Source organism: Macrotis lagotis, chromosome X (assembly GCF_037893015.1).
Source record: "Macrotis lagotis isolate mMagLag1 chromosome X, bilby.v1.9.chrom.fasta, whole genome shotgun sequence".
Classification (NCBI taxonomy): Eukaryota; Metazoa; Chordata; class Mammalia; order Peramelemorphia; family Peramelidae; genus Macrotis; species Macrotis lagotis.
Window position 1 is genome coordinate 279,046,938 of NC_133666.1, and position 20,641 is coordinate 279,067,578.

General features: G+C 39.4%; 2 pseudogenes; one reads left to right on the forward strand and one right to left on the reverse strand.

Moving 5' to 3' along the window:
- The first annotated feature begins 418 nt into the window (after positions 1–418).
- On the forward strand, positions 419–2,433 carry LOC141498384 (small integral membrane protein 1 pseudogene; annotated as a pseudogene).
- Positions 2,434–4,631: 2,198 nt separating this feature from the next.
- Positions 4,632–20,592, reverse strand: LOC141500309 (trafficking protein particle complex subunit 12 pseudogene; annotated as a pseudogene).
- Between the last annotated feature and the right edge of the window lie 49 nt (positions 20,593–20,641).

The window sequence follows — 20,641 nt, forward strand, 5'->3', positions numbered from 1 at the left end:
CTAGTCTACTCATTTTATGTCAGTTGTTCAGTGACTTCAGTTGTTCTTTGCTTTGTTGACACTGTTGTTGTTAATGTAGAATAGGTTTTTTGGTTCTGCTTATTCCACTCTAATTCAGTTCAGAAATATCTTCCCATGTTTCTCTGAATTCTTAATATTTTTTTTTCTATACAGCAGACTCATATTCTTATCTATATATACTACATTTAATGTTTAAATATTCCCTAATTGCTCCTTAATCCCAGCCTCCCGACCCAAGCAGCTCAACTCCTGGCCTTTCAAGACACCCCCAGCCTCTTCTGCCAAAGGCCCCACCCCAACTCCAGGAGCCGGGGGCCTGGGCACCAGCTGGGGAGCCCCAGGTGACAGCTGCAGGTGAGAAGGGGCAGCGGCCAGCGCCCCTGCATCCCAGATCCACACACGCTGGAGCCCCCAGAGCTGCAGACGCCCAGCCCTGACCTGCCCCCCAGCCCACCGGAGCCCAGCTTTCCCACTCCTGTATTGGAAGAATGGAGTCCCAGGAGAGCGCCGTCCAGTACAGCAGATGGAACAACAGCCAGGATGAGGTCAGCATGAATGTGTCAGCCATGGAGAGTTCAGGCTGTGAGCGCATCTGTACCAAACTGCACTGGGAAGATGGGCATCGCCGTGAAGGTGATAAGTGGAATTATTCTTTTCTGGGTCATCTTCATCTTCAGCTATACTACCGGATACTACATCCACAAGTGCAAGTAGCAGAGTCTGCTGGATACCTTCTTCAGGAGCCCTCCACTACTCAGAAACCTCTTACTTCTCAGCTTAGATCACCAAGGCTGGCCTCTGGGGGCACATGTACCAATAGATATAGATATGAACACATAGGGATAGATGGACACATTCTAAGTCTCAGAGAGACAACATTACTAGAGTAACAGACACATACTGAAACAGACACTGGACAGAAGAAGAGACAATCGTACATGGAGACACAGACCCACAGAAACACAGATATACTAACACTGAAATACATACAAATCTCTCTTCTCCTTTGTCCCAAGATAAAACTCCAGACCAAACCATCCTCATTCAACCCAGAGAGAGTTACTATACTCAAATGCTGAAGCCCCAGCACTATATCTCCCATTAATTCCCTCCTTGGTTACCCCTGTGTTATTCTCAAAGCAGAAAACCTCTCCTTTGGATCACCCCTCCAGGGAGAGTTACTACAACATGTATGGTTCAAATCCCAACTCTTCTGAATATGTATCAGAAAATTAGAAGTCACCAAAGACACCAAATAGCTTTGAAGGTCCCCTCCATCTCTATATTTTTGTTTCTGTGGCAATGATTCAATATGGAATCCTAGCAAAACCAAAAATTTTCCCTTGGTTTCAGCAGGGAAATTTATAACCTTACCCCGCCCCCCCAATCTGTTGTTGAAGCTTTAGGTTCCCTCTCTGAACCCACAGGCTACTGCCCATTCCTGTTATATTTGTGTGTCTGGTCGGGGGGAGTTGTCTTAGCCTTTCAGCTCTGGAGCCATTGAAAGAGGTTTTCATTTTAAAGTTATTCCTTTGCTCCCTCCCCTGGATTTGCCCTTGATTGCTGCACTATGCCTAGGGAATTAGATCCCCTGACCTTCCCTGAAGGGGAAAAAACCCCAGTGAATTTGAATTGGGGATCTGATGTTTCTGAATGCCCCTAGTCATAGATGTCACAAAGCCTCTTGAAGCCAGGAGAAAACAGGCCCTATCCTGATCCATGACCTTACCCAAGAAGCAGAGGCTGAGCCCTGGAAGACTGAGGTGTTCTGAGGGTTGAGCCCCCAGCCTTCTCCCTCCACCCCACCCCTTCTCGTGCCTTTCCAAAGAGGCAGAATATAATGGAAAAGAAGAAAAAAAAGGCTAGACTGGAAGGATTCTAATAAATAGCCACTTTCCTGTGGTGTGACCTCAACAACAACAACAAAAATAAATAAATAAACAAACAAACAAATAAATAAATAAATATTCCCTAATCAATGAGAACCCAAACTGTCTTCAGTTCTTTGCTATCACAAAAAGTTCTTATGAGAACTTTTTGACTGTCATAGATCTCCATGGGGCATATGCCTAGCAGTCAAATCTCTCAGTTAAATGGTAGGGACATTTTAGTCACTTCTTGGACTTAATTCCAAACTGTAACCTGGAATATATGAGCCTCAGATCTACCAACAGAGTATTAGTGTGCCCGTTTTCTGTAGTGTGCCCCTGGGCTTTAGTTGAAACTTCAGAGTTGTTTTGATTTGTATTTCTCTTATGATTAGTAATTGGGATCAGTCTTTCCAATGATTGTTAATTATCTGAAATTTATTTGAAAACATTTTATTCACATCCTTTGAGCACATCCTCCTATGCTCCACCAAAAATCTCCACATTTTCATCAGAGTAAAATTAAGTTATAATGATTACCAGACTCAACCTGAAGGAAAAAGAAGTTCCCAAAGAATAATAGGAGGTGTGAGTGTGATGGGGGGGGGGTAGGGGGGGGAGAAAGCCAATCCCACTAACTTCTTGTTTGTCCTTCATTCTCAAAGAAGACCATTAATCAAGGATGTGATGTCATGACATGCAAGTAAACTGGATTTAAGTGAGGGAGGGCTGTGCAAACTCACCAGTTTACTGATTTAATGATAATGAAGAATGGGAATGGTGTTTAAGGGCTGAATGTATTATGATATCCTCAGATCTTACCAGTTGAGTTACTTGTTTCCTTTTCCTCAGGGCTGCCTACTTGAATCATTGCCCATGACTTTTCTCCCCCTTGAAGTATTGTACTTCCCACTCAAAGATTTCTTCAGTTAACTCTGTTACTTATTAATAAAAACCAAGACTCAGATCTCTTTAAATTTTGTTGATCACAACAAAGTTGTACCTTTAAATATTTTTAACTGTTAAGCTCACTTTGCCCCTATTTTGAATCCTTCCCTCTGATTTTATTAATATTTTTGGATGGAAGGTGAGAACATAAATATTAATTTGAAAAATTAATTACCCTCTGAGTAATGGCTTCTCTCCTCTATTCTAATCTCTTAAAACAAAAATACTTATCCAAACTATTGACATAAACTCTTCTATCTTAGAAACTCCATTGGTTCACACTAAAATGTATTTATATTACTTTTAAAGTAGTATGTTTGTTGTTTCTTTAATCCATATTTCTTGGTTACCTAGCATTTCACTATTCTAGTTTTGGCTCTTTTAATATCACATCCTAGAGGTGCAGCTAGGTGACACAGTAGATAGGGCACTGTCCCTGGAGTCAGGAGGACCTGAGTTCAAATTTGACCTCAGACTTAATAATTATCTAGCTGTGTGACCTTGGCCAAGTCATTTAACCCCATTGCCTTCAATAAATAAAATTTTAAAAAAATCACATCCTAGAAATGTCATTTGGAATATATTAGGGTTGAAGGGTTTAAGCCTAACAATTAGGCAAGCTTAGCTTGTGATTTCTTTCAGCTCTTGAATATTCATTAATTTTTTTATAATATGACCACAGAGTTGTGATTCTGTAATTCTATGATGCACAACAATCAACCAATAATCATTTTTCAAGTGCCTACCTAGTACCAGCCACAAAGGTAGCATTTGGAGATATATCAGGGATGTTCACAAGGAGAAGCTACTTGTTACCTCTGGGCCTGGACTTGGGAAAATCTGAGTTCAAATCCAGGCTCAGACACTTACTGGCTATGGGACTCTGGATAAAGTTAATTTTACCTCTTCTGCCTCAGTTTCCTCAACCACGAAACAGGAACAGCACCTGCTACAGGATTGTGGTGAGAATCAAGTATTTGTTAAGCTCTTAACAGAGCTCCTGGCACATGGTAGGCCCTTAAATATGTTTCCTTCCTTCCTTTCTAGCTACAAGAAATTTGTGATGTTATTTATTGACTTGACAGTCTTTGCTTTTCAGCTGACTTTTTTTTTAAGTTCTGCAAAAAATTCCCACCCTGCCTTTGTCTAAGAAATGGTAAGTGTCCTAGAGATATGCTTCTTTGAGGATACAAATGAAGCAAATCTCTTAGGATTGCTCTTAGCTGCTCTTAGTTGTTCAGAAATAGTATCTAGTGTCCTTCTGTCTTGGGACAAGGGCTTGTTGGAGAAGCCTGGGTTTGGTTTGGGAATGGGGCCTGAAACTATGTACTGAAGCTACTGGATGAAATTGAGCTTTTGTATTATGTCCAGGATGGTGACATAACCAAGGAGGATACTCTAGGAAGTGCTACTTTATACTGCCAAGATTAGAGAACAGAAGAGGGGACAGAAATGAATAAAAATGATCTCCCTTCCCTTCTTCCACTTGTTCTTCAATATCAACCACAGTTCCTTTCCTGCTTTAGCCATTTTACATACATATCTACTCCCATCTACAAGAACAGTGAACCACTAGCCAATTCCATCCTTTCAGGCCTTCCACCCTTGACTAGTAGGGCATTTACCTCAAGTCTATTTTTTTTAAAAAAAACAAAAAACAAAAAATCACAACCCAATGTGGAATGAGACACACATTTTTGGACACAGTCAAGATGCGAATATTTTTTTGTTTGATTATGTACATTAATTACAAGGTTTTTGTTTTTCTTTTCTTTTTTTCCAATGAGAGGGTAAAAAGAGAGGTCATCGAAACACTTTTTTAAAATGCTTTTTTTTTTTAAGCTTTTTAATTAGCCTTTCAGGAAAGGAACTGGCAAAATTAAATGATCTATCCTAACTTGAGACACTGAGTGTTAAAGCTGTCACCCTCTTTGACAGCTACAGCCTCAAGCAGAGACTGTTTCTTCTGCATACTTCAGGATGACTCCAGTTCATACATAGTTGTCAAAGTGAAAAGTACACTCTCATGGAGGTAGTGTTTAGGATCCTGCTGAACCATTCCTTCCAGTTGCCAGAGGGAATCCTTCAATTTCCCCAGATAAATCAGACAAACAGCAGCATTGTTATTAGCCACTGCATTTGTTGGTTCTATCCTCAGAATTTCTATGAAGAATTTGTGAGCCTCTGCAAAGTTATTGTGTCCAATATGAAGGAATGCTCTGTTCATTAAAACCATTATTTTACTCTGAAGTCCATCCAATTTCTGTGCTACTCTCTCAACATCTTGAAAATACTTTTCAGCCATCTTTATGTCTCCAATCTGAAGGAAAATTCTTCCAATTCCACTCAAAAGCTGAGACTCTTGTTCTGGGTAGTATTTGATAACTGAATGATATGCATCTACAGCAAGTACATAATCCTTCATCATTAGCAGACAGTTTGCCATGGAGTACATCAACCGGCCCAGACGTGACCTCCACAGCTGAACAGAGGCATGCCTATTTTCTTGTGTAATGTTATTCATATTCCCATCTTCGGTTGTTCCAAATTTCTTAGTATCTTACTACAGATCATTTTCATATTGTGAAGTCTATCAAGTGATTCTTGTGGGTTTCCCAGGTACTGCTGAAGCTCTGCATGCAAAATCCTCATTGAGAAAGGCACCATTGAGCCCTTTCGCCCAGGATACACATGAGGATAGTACTCATAATAAAGATCAGGCTGGTCCAGATTCCCAAAAGGCTCAAATTCCATTTCAGCATTCTGGAAAAGGCTCAGTTTCACTAACAGGGCTAGTCTCACGAACCAAAGCTGCAGAGAATCTGTTGTGTGACTAGTAGGTAGCCCACTTTTGCCATAGCCTTGGCCATGGGCTGTAAGAAGTCGTCCACATAGGTCAACTGCTGCTCTCCAATTTTTGCTGTTAATTAGTTGTTTCGATCCAACAAAAGACTGTTCCACTGAGTTAGTATTCAAAACTTGTCTCTTTGCTGCAGCTTGTTCACCCAGGAATCGGAGCATCAAATCTTTAACAGTATCTCCCTGAATATTGTCAAATTTTAAGCCTGGCATGGTGAGATTCTCCTTGTCTATGAATACAGTGCTATACTGTTGAGTTGCTACAGAAATCAAAACATTTCTTGTTTCCTCACTGGGAAGCCAGGCATCATTTCTTCGATCTATTTCACTCATGTTCAGGGCTGTGGCAAAGGGGTCATTACTCCCTGCAAACACAGCCTGGATCTGTGAGAATGGCTTTGGAGACTGAGAAGTTTCTAGAGATGCTGTAGAAACACCAGATTCTGATCTTTCAGTTCCCATGGAGTAAGAAGGATTAGCAGAATCAGGAGAACTCTCTCCCACTGGGGTAGAGAGTGAGAAGAGTTTTTCTGGCACTGAAGTGCTTGCATTAGGATTACTAACAGAAATAAAAGTGGAGGTAGTAAATGAATCAAAAAAATCAGAAGCCTTTCTCAATGAGGATATTACCAGTATCTCCAAAAAATTTGCTCAGGCTAGGACTTGGTTGAACTACCTGTGGTGGGGTTTTGGCAGAAGTTTCACTTGCGCTGCTAAAACTGGGAGATTTCACCATTTGAGGTTCAAAGCCATCATGAAGGAACAACTGAGGCTGAGAATTAACTTGATTTGATTGGCTAAAAATGGTACACACAGGAACAGGATCATCTTTAGAAGACTGACTGGAAGAGATTTCTGATATCTGCTCCTCTGGGTTAGTTCTGTCATCATTTGGAGCTGAGTCAATTGTCCCTTAATTTTCAAGCAGGGGCTCATCTTTTGTTTCTTCTTGAGTCAACTCTTCTTTCAAAGATGCTCTGCTGTCACTTGTCATGCCAGAAATGTCTCTAGGTGTATCGTCATGATCAGTTTCACTATCATTACTCAGTGTTACCATCTCTTCTTTATCTAGTACTTGTTCCAAGCTGTGATCACTTTTGTCTTCTATAGGCTCCACAATGTCCTGCATGCAACCAAGTTCGCCTGCATCATCTTCACTGTTGTTGGGAGAATCAGAAATAATCACACTTTCCATCATGTGTTCATTAAGTTTATCTATGAAGTTATTTGAATCCTCTGAGACAGTTTCATTCTCTTCACACCCATATTCATCTCCACCAAGATCAATGGTTTCTTCATGAAAAAGGAGTTGTCCTTGTTCTTCCTGAGTTACATGTTGAATTACATTTCTACCTTCTGCTTCACCTGGAAGTGATTCTTCCTTTATATTCTGGTCAGAATCTTCTACATGTTCCATTGTTTCCTGCAGCTGCCCGCCGGGGGAGGGAATGGGGGGGCTGGGGGTGGGGACCATGGCCTGCAGGAAGGCCTAAAATGCTTTTTTCAAGAAAAGAACAGGAGAAAGTCAAGAGGGAAACTGAGCAGTATGGCTTTCATAGTTGTATGAACAAAAAAAAATTACTTGTTGCATTATACATTTAAAAAGATAAGTTAGGGGGCGGCTAGGTGACGCAGTAAATAGAGCACCGGCCTTGGAGTCAGGAGTACCTGGGTTCAAATCCGACCTCAGACACTTAATAATTACCTAGCTGTGTGGCCTTGGGCAAGCCACTTAACCCCATTGCCTTGAAAAATCTAAAAAAAAAAAAAAAAGATAAGTTAGCTGTATACAGTTTCAATTTCTTATATAATCATCTTTTTCTGTTCTACTTTGTATATGAAAATGATCATTTTATTTGGTCTTAAGTTTAGAATAAAAAATATTAAATTAAAATTTTAAAATTAAAAAAATTTTCAAAGCCTGCAGTGTTATAAATCTCTTTGCCTTCCAGTGGTTTAAGCCTTTGGATTCAGCTCATATCCCACTTTCTTTATAATTCCTTTCCTGGAGTTCTCCACCCATACCCCCTATTGTTGTGCCTTCTCTTCTAAATTATCTTTCGTTTACACTATATGTAGGTTTTATTTAATGTTTCTCTGCCATTAAGATGTGATCTACTTTAGGGCAAAGACCTGTGATGTCATCCACAGATGGTTCTGCTGATGAAGAAATTTCCTTCACCAGTGAAATTCGTTAACTCTTTCTCAATTTATAGTCTTACTGCACTGCCTCTATTGAAGCTAAAGTGACTTGCACCAGGGCAGGTAGCTTGTGTGTCAGAAATAGAATGTCAGAAATAGAATCTGAGCCCAGATTAGTCAAAGTCCAGTAGCAGTCCAGGACTATGCCTTGTTGCCTTTCCTGGGAGATTTTGAACAGCAGAACATCTCAACGAGATCTTTCAGCATCTGTATCCTTCACTGTTAAGAATACTGATATTTCTCCCCTGTAGCCTGAGCAGAGGTTGGCATGTCTGAATTGGCCTGTCCACCAGAGGTCTATATTACCTGTGTTTCTCCCTGTCTTCCTGTTATGAGCCACCTTTCTATTATAATCAGATCCTCTAAGTTTCATAGCATTCTCACTGGCTAGTCTTTTCTAGGGGGACATCACACATATCAAAATTGGTTCATGATCATCATCATTATCTTGGAGTTAGACAACTCTTAATACAACTTTTATAATGTATGTGTCTCATTTCATCCCCATAGTTCCCAATTTCTACAAATAAGGGAGGGAGGTGTATTTTCTGAATTTTTCTTCACTACTCAAGTTTCTTTGTCATTATAATTACATTGTGCTGTTTCTAGATCCCTTGATTTTGCAGAAAAATAAGTTGAGCCTTAGAGAGTTGACAACTTGTCTAATATCACAGAAGCAGTAAGGAGTGGAGTCAGAATTCAAATCTAGATCTTAGGATTTGATATCCTGAGAGGATCCTTTCTATGCTTGGGTTCAACTTTTCAAAATGTAGAACAAGGTCAGGAAAGGCAGCATGTCTTATAAAGGAGAATGTTTCTATCTACACTAAAGGAACATAGGTCCTGGCTGGCAGGAGCTAAAGACAGAAATAGTGTTCCAGGTTTGTGGGAAATGGAAAGTAAAAGAGAAAGAGGTGTCCTGAGATAAAAGTGAAGGGAAGGAATAGATACAAAGACAAGGATAAGGTATAAATTCTAACAGTATGATATTATTGTTTAATCACAAAATCATGTTTAGTTCTAAAAATCCAGGTACAGGGGCAACTAGGTGGCGCAGTGGATAAAGCACCAGCCCTGGGGTCAGGAGTACCTGGGTTCAAATCCAGTCTCAGACACTTGATAATTACTTAGCTGTGTGGCCTTGGGCAAGCCACTTAACCCCGTTTGCCTTGCAAAAAACATAAAAAGAAATCTAGGTACAATATAATAAATAAATACCCTTAAGTTATTGATACTCTTCTTTAGCATTTCACTAACTCAACAACTTCTTTGTGACTATTTTCTTTATATGGGACAATGATGAATGGTTCATTGATTCAATAACTTTTAAGTTTTCCAGTGATTCATTAGGTCAGAAAAATGTAGATTTAGACCCCAGAGGTTATCTCTAATCCACCCTCCTCATTTTCTGAGTAAGAAAACAGAGGTCTGGAGAGGTTAAGTCACTTGCACAAGGACAAATGGCAGAGCTGGGATTCAGAGTCAGGTTCTCAGATTCCACATCTAGTTGTCTTTCCATTTCATTATTTCGTGGTTCATGTTTGAATACTCAAAAATAATCAGTGAGGTGATTCCAAAGTGCAGAGTTCTCTAGGCAAGATCTAACTAGTGGTAAAGGTCTAAGAAGAGAGTAGCTTGTCATATGACAAAGTATTTTTTAAAAATATACATTCTGCAAGATGTATCTGCTAATGTGCTTCAAATTTCACATTTTCTTTTTTTTTTTAGGTTTTTGCAAGGCAAATGGGGTTAAGTGGCTTGCTCAAGGCCACACAGCTAGGTAATTATTATTGTCTGAGGCCAGATTTGAACCCAGGTACTCCTGACTCCAAGGCCAGTGCTCTATCCACTGTGCCACCTAGCCACCCCAAAATTTCACATTTTCATTACAATTTCTATGTTGCTTAATTTGTATCCAGTTTGTAATCCAGATATGTATTTTAGATATTTTTTAGATTATATAATTATAGAATCTCAGAATTGGAAGTACCATAAAAGGGCATCTAGTACAATCCCTACCTGAATGAAAATACTCTTTAAAGTCATCTAATTACACCTTGGATCTGTTGCCTCATTTGTAAAATGAAGGGGTTGAAAGAGATGATCTCTAAGATCCCCTACATTCCTAGATCTATAATTATATAATTTTTGATAATTGCAGACATCACTTGGAAAAATTTTATGGGAGTAAAAAAACTTCCTCCCAAAGCAATCCAGTCCACTTTTGGATAACTTAACTCTGCCTCTGGAAAATTTGTCCTTCATTGTCCCTACTTCTTCTCTGTGGGGCCAAGCTGACCAACTTTGATATCCCTTTGATATATTGCTGTTGAGTTGCTTTCAGTCATGTCGGACTCTCCATGAACCCATTTGAGATATTTTGGGGGGGAGGCCAAAGATACTGAAGTGGTTTGCCATTTCCTTCTCCATTTTATTTTCCAAGTGAGGAAACTTGAACAGGATTAAGTGACTTGCCTAGGGTCACATAATTAGTGTCTGACACCAAAGATGAGTCTTCCTGACTCCAGGTCAGGAACTCTGTCCACTGCATTACTTAGCTGCCCTTCCCTTTCATATGACAGTCCAAATTGACAGCTATCATGTACTCTGGTGCCTTGCCCTTGTCTCCCTCCTAGTCCCTAGTCAGTCATCTCCAAGAGAGCAATATAAAAGATGAGGAGGCATGACTTCTGGGTCCTGACGGGCAGGATTCAGGTCATATTCTGAACTTCATCATATTCCAGCTTGTAAGTTTCAGCTTATCAATTTTCTTCCTAAAATGGTACACCCAGAAACGAACACAAAAAAAGAGATATGGTTTTTACTAGAGCAGAATTCAATGAGACTGTTACTGCCCTTGTTCTGGATACTGTTTTTCACTTAATGTGCTATGGAATGCCAAATTAAATGTTGATTCACATTGAGCTAGCAGCCCACTAAAACTGCCACATTTTTTTCCCCTAAAAGGGACTATTGGATGGCCATGCATCCCCTATTCTATTATTGAAAAAATGATAAACAAACGAGCCCAAGTAGGTCTTTATTCCCACAGCTTTTCAGAAGAAATCATACTGCCTCAATAGCTGAGAGGACAAAGGCAATAATGTAGAAACCCCTTTTATATTTTTTTTTACTAAAAAAGTAGGCACAAAAATGGCATTTCCATATTTTTTACAAAGGTTCCATAATACTCAGTTTCATTTGCCTTATGATGAGATACTTCTTTTGATTTCTCCTTGTTCTAGACTACTTCTTAACTTCAGACTTGATTTTAAAGCCTGGTTCAATACAGTTCTGGAGACCCCAGCTTTATTGGGAGGTGAAAGTGGTAAAAAAATATCTTCAGTTTAAGGAATCCAACTGTTTGTTTAATGAGTTTTGGTTTTGATTCACTCCTACAAAATGACATGTTCACACCAACAAAGCTAAAAAGTATATTTAATAAAGTGATTATAAGACAGAAATAAATCAGTTTTACAGCAAAAGTAACCAATAAGTTCTAATATAATAAAAAGAAGAGCAAAGCCTATATAAACATAAATATTAAGAGAAAAACATCACTGATTCAGGGGAGCTTCAACATCTGAATCAACAGCGGCTGGGGAGGCCCCAAGGTACAGCCTCCAGAGTCCTGATTGGGAAGGTCCCAGGCAGAGCATCCTCTTCATGGGTGAGACTCCAATTAGGCTAAGGTCTAATTATATCTTATATAGCTTGAGAACAAAGAAGGCTTCTTGTCAATTTTTTTGAAATAAAACCAAATTTCCCAGGCTGTCAGAGGAGGGAGCCACTCCTCCCCAAACCCCCAAAATTATGGTATTTACATTCAGGAATGGCTAGTTCCTGAAGAGATAAGACAATGTTCATCAGGTACAACCTTGAGCATCTTGCCAGGACCAGTCAAGGACATTCAGAGGTTCTTTAAAATGCTCAAGCTGTTTTAAGATCCTGTTCATCTTCCTTCCCTGTACATTAGGGGTAAATTGGGGATCAGTAATTCTCTGTACACCAGAGGTAAACTGAGGGTCAGTAATTCTCTGCAGCTAAACTATAAGGTATTACCATGGAAAATCTTATATCTTATGCATTAACCATACACCAACCCATGAGAAACAACTCTCCTGAGACTTTTCACTAGAGTTTCAGGGCAGCACTGCATACAAAGGAGTAGAACCTAGAATGTGCTAGCAGTGCAGCCATCCTGATCATCCTGGCTGAGCAGGAAAGAATTCAAATGAAATTAGACCAGGGAGAAAAGAGCAAGGAAGGAATTTGGTCCTACAACTTGGGAAGAGAGATTAGCTTCCTGATTCAGCTGCTTTTCTCCAAAAGAACAATATAAAATATGAGAAAGGAGTGACTTTGGGGCACCCAATGGGTAGAATATTGCCTTCTCCAGAATATCACAGCCACATGTCCATCATGGAAGATTACTTCTCTCCAAGAATTCACTGTCTCTAATTGGATAGTTCTAATTAGAACCTCTATTTAAGGAAGCTGCCTGGTCCAGTCACCTCTTCATTTTTCAGCTACATTCAGAACTTCTCCATCATGCCTCTGGGCATATACCTCCACTCAGTTTCTTTCAAATGTGTTACCTTCCCTTATTAGAATGTAGACATAAGTTACTTGAGGGCAAGGGTTTTTTTTTTTTTTGTTTGTTTGTTTGTTTTGTATTTCCAGTGCTTATAGCACAGTCCCTAGGACATGGTAAAGAAGATGATTAATATATATTAAATGCTTGACAGAATGTCTGAGCTAATTTTGTAACCTGACACTGCTTTTTTGGAGATTTTGAGTATTGTGTTACTCCAGGACCTTGGGACAGCTCCAATTGGGGATCTGCTTTCAGTGGCCCTCAAAGGGGTCTGATACAATGCAAAGTATGATCCATGTCCTAGTTTGAATTTTGCAAGTTCTTGATCTGATTTTGGGTCTCAGCAATGCACCATTTAACCTAGCCCTTGTTGACATTTCAGTAGACTGCTGCTAGACTCAGCTACCAAGAGGCAGCTGGCAAGCTCTGCTCATCCAGGGTGGCAGAACCGTAGCTCTCCCCTGCCCTAGTTATTCCCCTTGATACTTCAAATTAGTCTTGAGGCTGGAGCTCCTCCTCCTGAGATGCCTTTACACTTTGCTCTCTGGGTTAATACAGCTGCTGCTTCCTTGAAACATTCTCCTTGCTCCAAACCTAGCTCAAAGCCCTTGATCATTCCTTACCCTGGAATGGCATCACTGAACACAATTTGTCCTAGATGTGTGACCAGGAGCTGGATAGTAGGCCACAGTAGGTACCTGTTCCTTCATTCTGTGCAAAGTTGGGCTCCTCTGTTCTAGATTTGTGACCTCTTCTTGTCCTGGTACACAGCTTCCTTTTTGTGCTGGAAGCTTGGTACTCTGTGAAGCAATTCCTATCTAGACCCCATAGCCTGGTGCCATTTGGGATTTTATATATATATATAGATATAGATATAGATATAGATATAGATATATAACATATTTATTTAGGATTTTGAAAGGCAAATGGGGTTAAGTGGCTTGCCCAAGGCTCCACGGCTAGGTGATTATTAAATGTCTGAGGCCGGATTTGAACCCAGGTACTCCTGACTCCAGGGCTGGTGCTCTATCCACTGCGCTGCTTAGCCACCCCTGGGATTATATTTCAATGACCAGTGACTTTCTTCTTTAAATTCAATTATTTTACATCATAGCTGCCTTTCTTCTCTTGTCTGTGCCTATTGCTTCCCAGAACTCAATAACAATGTTAAGTTGCTTATTTAATATAAATGAAGATTAATTTGATCAAAAGGTCCCTCAAGTTATAAAATTCTATAATTATGAAAAAAACAGCCCCTGCTCTGGAGGAAAATGAGGTTATGCAAGATGTTCTTCCATACTATCTAGCTAATCATTTTCCATTCTATGCTTGGAGAGTAGATTTTCCATTGTTTCTAAAGTGTAATTCTTATCTTGTAAAGGTTCTTAATGCATTTTCAACCCAGTCTACCTCTGAACATGTTTTGTTGGTTTTGTTTTTAAACAATTTTGTTTTTACGCTCTGTAGGTTCCCATGTTCTCATGTCCTCAACCCCACCCCTATCCCCCAAGTTCCCAAATCTTTAAAAGGAGATTTTGGGAGGGATAGTGGATATCATGCTAACTTCACTGAAAAAGAGATAATGTTAGAGGTAGGCCCCAGGGAAACTGTCTACCTCCTTCTAACATTTATCTCTCCTTCCATCAGAGTCCCTCATTTGGTAGTATTCAAGTTGGAAGTGTCAAAGGAAGGAGATCTAACTAAAGTGGAGGAAGGGATAGAAGGATGGAAATGTCTAATAGTAGGTAGTGATGGCCCAGGCTATCATAGACCTCACATTCTCATTTTCTATTTGCATTTGAATGAATAAAAATAAATTCCTTTTTTCTGGAAAATATTTATCTAGAATTTTATTTATTAAATTACGCAAAATATATCCATTCAAATTTTTCAAAATTTTTATTTTCTCCTGACAAATGTTATTATACCAAACTGGTATAATCTGTCAAATGAAGGAAACTTCTCTTTGTTATCATTCAAATACTATATAAAGATGAAAATATTATTTTGTATGACTAACATAGATTTTCTTTTTCTCATCTGCTTTTATTGCTAAAATATTAAAAATGGATGATTTATCCTAATCCAATCCAACAAACATTTATTTTGTTCCTATATGTGTAAGGCATCTAGAGATACCAAGACAAAATATAAAACATCCCTTATCCTCATGGAACTTACATTCTTCTGGGGGGGGGGGGGTAAGGAGGGAATACAACCTGTAAATAGATAAGTATATACATGATTATTTGAGGATAAAGAGAGCAATAACAACTAGGGGAACCAGGAGACAGCACATTAACTGGCCCTTGAGGGAAGCCAGGCATTCTGAGGGGCAGAAGTGAGAAGGCATACAAAGATAATGAGGCAGGAGATAGAATGGCAAGTTCAGGGAACTGAAAACTGGCTAGTCTGACTGGAATAGAGAGGAATGAATGGGAAAATGTGACATGGACCTGAAAAGGTAAGGTTGCAACCAGAATATGAAGAGCTTTTTAAAGGCCAAACTGGAGAGTTTATAATTTACTCTAGTCACAAATGAGAATCTTTAGTTTTGAAGCAGCAAAGTTACATGGTCAATCTTATGCTTTAGAAATATTTTTGTACCTCTGTGAAGGATGAATTAAAACAACTTGAAGCATGGACATCAATTGGAAGTCAGTTATTTTTCAGGTAAGAGATGATGAGCATATGAGTAGAGAGAAAGTGAAAGATGTAAGAGATGTTATAGAGAAAGAAATGACAATATTTTTAAAATAGACTGGGTATATGGGGGTGAGAGAGTGAGGAATTAAGGATAACACTGAGACTGAACTTTGGAGGATGGAAGAATGGTGGTTCCTTCCACAGAAATAGGGAAGTTCAGGAGAAATGCATAAAGAATCATTTTAAAGATGTTGAGTTTGGAGATGCCTTGAAGACATGCAGGTAGAAATGTATAATAGGCTGTTGGTGATATAGGCCTGGAATTCAGGAAAAAGATTAAGACTAGATATAGAGAACTAAGAGTAATTTGCATAGAGAGGAAAATTGAACCCAAAGGAACTAATTAAGTCACAAAGAGAAGGTTTAGAGACAGAAGAGAAGAGTCTATAGAACACTCACAGAGAGTGAGACACAAAGGTTGATCTAGTAAAGGAAACTATGAAGAAATGGTCAGAAGGGTGGGAGAAGAGCCAAGGGAATGCAGTGTCAGGAAGAAAAAGAATCAGTGGGAAGGGGAAGAGAAATAAGAATATATATATATATATATATATATATATATATATATAGTACCTACTATATATATACCAGGATTATGTTGAGTGCTTTATAAACAATATCTCATTTGATCCTCACAATAGGTCTGCAGGGTAGATGGTGGTTGTTATCCCCATTTTACAATTGAGGAAACTGAGATGGCAGGGTTAAAATGACTTTTCCAGATACACAGAGCTAATAAGTAACTGAGATTTGAACTCAGGTTTTCCTGACTGCACACCCTCTGCTCTATCCAGTGTGTCACCTGCAGAATATTCAGGATGAGGGAATGATCAGTAGTCTAAAGGAATACAGAGAGGCCAAGCAAGATAAAGACTAAGAAAAGGCTATTAGAAGTAGCAATTAATTGTTGGAAGGGTTGTGGGAAATCTGGGACACTATTACACTGTTGGTGGAGCTGTGAACTCATTCAACCCTTCCGGAGAGCTATTTGGAATTATGCCCAAAGGGCAACAAAAATGTGCATACCCTTTGACCCAGCAATACCACTACTGGGTCTATACCCTGAAGAGATGAAGAAAAAGGGCAAAAACATTACTTTACAAAAATATTTATAGCAGCCCTGTTTGTGGTGGCAAAGAATTGGAAATCAAGTAAATGTCCTTCAATTGGGGAATGACTTAGCAAACTGTGGTATATGTATGTCATGCAACACTATTGTTCTATTAGAAACCAGGAGGGACGGGATTTCAGGGAAGCCTGGAGGGATTTGCATGAACTGATGCTGAGTGAGATGAGCAGAACCAGAAAAACACTGTACACCCTAACAGCAACATGGGGGTGATGTTCAACCTTGAAGGACTTGCTCATTCCATCAGTGCAACAATTGGGAACAATTTTGGGCTGTCTGCAAAGGAGAATACATCTATATCCAGATAAAGAGCTGTGGAGTTTGAACAAAGTGCAAGGACTATTCCCTTTAATTTAGGAAAAAAAGGATATCTTATTGTCTGATCTTGTTACCTCTTAGACTTCTCTTCTTTAAGGATATGATTTCTCTCTCATCACACCCAATTTGGATCAATGTACAACATGGAAACAAAGTAAAGACTGACAGAGTGCCTTCTGTGGGGGGGGAGCAAGATTGGGGGGGAAATTGTAAAACTCAGATAATATTTTTAATAAAAATAAATTAAAAAAAAAAGAAGTAGCAATTAAGAGAACACTGGTAATCTTGGAGAAACAATTCAGTGGTTTGGTAAGGTCAGGAGCCTGCCAAGGATTGAGAAAGCATGGACAGCCAATGAAGATGATTTTTTCTTTGTTTGATTACAAGACAGGAATCCTATAATCCTATAATCCTATAATATATAGGATGATATTTTGAGAGTTGAATGATAAGATCAATGGAAGATTTTAGAATGATGAAGTAAGACCTTGACATGTTTTTAGGATACATGAAAAGAGCCAGAAGATATGAAATCTAAGGTAGAGATTCATTGTGTTCCTACATAATTCTGGAAGAGTTAAGGACATACATAGATGGGCAAGAAGAAGGGCCATTCCTTAGTCAGATGCTGGAGTAGAGGAGGGAATAGATGTTTAGTGGTTCAAAAATAAAGGATAAAGGAAAGTCAAATTAGATGACCTTCATTTTCTTCGTAAACTAGGAGGTGAAGGTCTCTGCTGCAGATCTTGCCTGTTGAGAAGGCCACCTTCCCATCTTCCTAGATTCTTCCACTTCCTGTCTTCATGTTTTTTTCTTAACTTTTCACAATCTGGATTCTATCCTCATTATTTGCAATCAGGATCCTAACCAAAACTTTTCAAAATTACTAATGATTTCTTATTTGACAAATTTAATGGTCTTTTTGCAATCTTTATTCTTGACCTCTCTGTAGCTTTTGATAATATTGATTATCTTTTGCCTTTTAATATTCTCTTCTATTTATGTTTTCACGACATTGTTCTCTCCTAGTTCTCCTCTTATCTGTCTGTTCATTTTTTTTTAAATCTCCTTTGTGAGATTTTCATCCACATCACATCCTCTACCTATGAGAATGCCCCTAAAGCTCTGCTTTGAGACTTCTCTTCTCCCTCTATATTATTTCACTAGGTGAGCTCATAAATTTCCATGGTTTCAATTATCAGTTCCATTCAGATGATTCATCTCCTTGACCTCCAATCTCCATCTGCCATCTCTAATTCCTAATATCTTGTAGAATCTTAAACTCAACATATCTAATATATTATCTTTAGCCTCCAAACCTTCCCCTTTTCTTAACTTCTCTATTACATCATACTGTCAATCACTAAGGTTTACAGCTTAAACATTATCTTCAACTCTTTACTCTTTTTCATCCCCAATATCCTATCAGTTATTAAGTATTGTCATTTCTACTTTCACAACATCTCTCAGAAACACCTTCACTCCTCTGACTATCCCAGGGTAAGCTCTCATTTCATACTTGAACTACTGAAATAGCCTGCTGGTTGGTCTCTCTGCCTCAAGTCTCTCCCTACTCATTCCAGTACATCCTCCACTCATCTGTCCGCCATCTTCCCAAAACACAGATGACATTATTGCCTCCCTTCTCCCTGCTCAGTCAATAAACTCCAGTGTCTCCTGATTAAAATCTAAAATTCTGTTCGGCTTTAAATTCCTTCATAACTTGGGCCCTTTCTATCTTTCCAGGATTATAACACCTTACTCCCTCCCATGTACTCTGACTCAGTGATACTGGCTTCCTTGATATTCTTTAAACAAGAAACTATCTCTAGCCTCCAGGCAGTGATTTCACTAGTCACCCAGGTCTGGGATGCTCTCCTCTTCCTTCAAGGACTAGCTAAAATTCTACCTTCTGCAAGCAGTATTATCCCAGTCTCCCTTAATCTTAGTGCCTTCTCTCTGAGATTCCTGCTAATTAATCATGAATGTGTTTTGTTTTTACATATAGTTGGTTGCTATTTGTCTCCCCTTTAGACTCTGAGCTTGCAGAGAACAGGAAATCTTTTTTGCCTTTCTAGTATCCCCAGGCTTTACCACGAGGATTGGGCATTGAATGCTGGCTGACTAGTAGTTTGCCTATTGAATACTGAATGGAATGGAGGTAATAGAAGATTGGAGGGGAGAAGATGTTTGGAAATTCTATGGGGATTGCAATGTTAGTCATTAAGGAAAAGTAAAAGGATTGCTGTGGGGTAGTGAGGATACAGTGCAGAGTAGATAACATAAATTTGGAGCATATCCAATTGCCATGGGTGTACTTCATTCTGATCCTGTTCAGTAAAAAAAAATAATGTCCTTTTTTTCCCTAAGCAAAGGAGTAAAAAAGTGCTCTGCTAAGGATGAAGTGTGGGGAAAAAACAAAAGAACTTTAAAATTGTGACTAATAGGTTTGAGATGTAGTTGATCAGAAAGGAATAAAAGAAATAGATATATGACTGTGAAGGCCCAGTTAAGATTAGATGATATAAATTCTGAATATATCTCACATAGTTGCATGACTTGCTCCAGCAGTGTTCAGCATCCTGTAAGAGTAGACTTGGAGAAGTCTTGGAAGGTGAGACTACTAATAACCTAGGACTAGGGTTTAGCAAAGCATGAGCAGATAGGACAAATGGACATTGCATTAGAAATTGGAGGGCAGCATAGATTTGAACTGGCTAATCATTGGGCTAAGACTGGAAAGGAAAGAAAATGAGGTCTTATTAAAGAAGAGTAGAGTGACTGAAGGTCAAGGTGAAGAACCAGAATTATTCTAGAAGGATACAATGGAAGAAAAGAACAGAGAAGGACTCTGGAGAGGAATAAGGTAGATACAGACTGAAGAATGGTACCTGTCTTGCTTTGCCATAAATAAGGGACATAGAATCTTTAAAAAATGAGTAACTGAGAGTAGAACACAATGTCTTAAGCTTTAGAATGATCTACCAACTTGCAAACTGCACCGCAATTTGTTTTTTTATCCCCTTAATCAATTTTGTATCAAAATTAACAATCTTTCCACTATATTACATTTGACCACTTTGTAGATAAAAAGGTGACATTAAAAGGATTTGTTAATAAATTCTTTTGAGGATATGATACAAAATATCTTAGATTATAGACTAAACCTAAGTTTTAGTCCTGAGAGAGAGCTGTCCAATTTGGAAAATAGTAATCAAAAAAAAATGTACTAAAAGCTTATATCTAAGTGAACTGTGCTAGGTGCTGAAAAAGATAGTTTTGTCTAAGGAAAGGTCCCTATTCTGGTGGAGTTTTTATAGCCTGTAAGGAGGATGGCTATAAAGTACAGAGAAGAAACCGTGTTTACATACGACATTAGACAAAAAAGAAATCATCTTACTGGGCCTTGTTTTTCTCACCTTTAAATTGAAGTGGTTGGATCAGATCATTTCAAAGATCTCTCGAAAAAAAATCTCTTGAGAACCGGTCCCACTTCCTAGAAACTAGGAAGTTTTGAAATTTTGAAATTTTGAAAGCCAGCAAAAAGGACTTCAGGAACTCCACCACATCCCCTCTGTTTTGCCCTAAAATCAGCCCCAGTCTGGATTCAAGACTGAGCTGTAGTTGGACTGGGGGCCCACTGTCGGTTCGGGGCACACTTGACCAGGTCTCTGTGGCGTTTTTCACAGAGATGTGTTGGAACGTAGCACACGCCGATCAGAGGATCTCTGGGGCTGCCAGATCCGAGCAGGAGGTCCGGACACAAAGGGGGCTCAGACAGTCCCCCCCAAGGAAACCACCGCCTCTTGGCGGAGAGATATGGATTAGGATAACGACAGCGGGCAGAAGGGACAGTGGAGGCCGGCCTCGGGCGCCGGACCGGCTCCGTAGGGAGCGGCCGAGTTTTCATCAATTTCGAGGGCGAAGCCGGCTGCGGTTGCTAGGCAACCCGCCTTCCTCCCGGGAGGGGACGGGAAGGGGACGGCCCGCCCCCTC